Source organism: Carettochelys insculpta, chromosome 12 (assembly GCF_033958435.1).
Source record: "Carettochelys insculpta isolate YL-2023 chromosome 12, ASM3395843v1, whole genome shotgun sequence".
NCBI lineage: Eukaryota > Metazoa > Chordata > Testudines > Carettochelyidae > Carettochelys > Carettochelys insculpta.
Window position 1 is genome coordinate 27610483 of NC_134148.1, and position 996 is coordinate 27611478.

The window sequence follows — 996 nt, forward strand, 5'->3', positions numbered from 1 at the left end:
ATGATCATCTGGCTATCCCTGTAAAAATTACAGGAACTTCCTCTTTCCTGCAAATTATCATTTCTTTCTTAAATGTTGTTATTATTTACCAAGAAAGATTGACACAAGAAAACTCTTGAGGATGACTTAAATTTGATCAGGTGTCTTTGGAAAACTACATAAATACATGTGAGGGTCAACTTTGCCTCTGAATCCTCTGTGTCCTTAAGAGGACATACATCATGATGATGTTTGAGGGATGCATGTACAATCCAGCTGTTACAATATAATCTTATGCATTTGGAATAAATGTAGAAAAAAACAAAAAATCTGCTATTCTGAGAATCTTCACTTTGCTTCCCAATACTTCTGTAATAGATCAAACAGAAAGTGCTATGAGAGGGTTCAAAAGTAGGCAGTTTTATCTATTGTAGTTTTCATCTGACCCACCATGCAGGAATAGAAGACAGTGAAAGATACATTATGGGTGGGTAATGGAAATCGAGAGCTGCTTATTTTCTGTCCTAACCACCTGTATTCAGGGTTGCAGTCTAGGCTCTTAATATCATCTTTTGGATAAAAAACAGGACAATGGACAGCCTCCATATATCGCATATATGTATATATATATACACATATATATATGTGTGTATATATATATATATGTATATATATCATACTATAACAGTTAAAAAAAGGTTATACACCACTATTTTCTTATATTAAAAGACGAGTGATATTAACTGTATGTATTTGAATGCATAGTAAACTCTTTCATATCCAGCATTCAATCATCGGGAATTCTAATAACCAGGATTTTAACCAAAAGTAAATTTTAGTTATGTTTTCCAGAAGTACAATATAGTGAAAGTAAATACAAATAAATACAGCAAATACAATACCGTATAAGTTTACAGTGTACAGTGCTACTGTTGTTGGTACACAAAGTAGTCTGCATCCATTTTTTTTGTTTCTTAATAGCTAATCTTGTTTTTCTTTAGTGTTATGCATTACTAG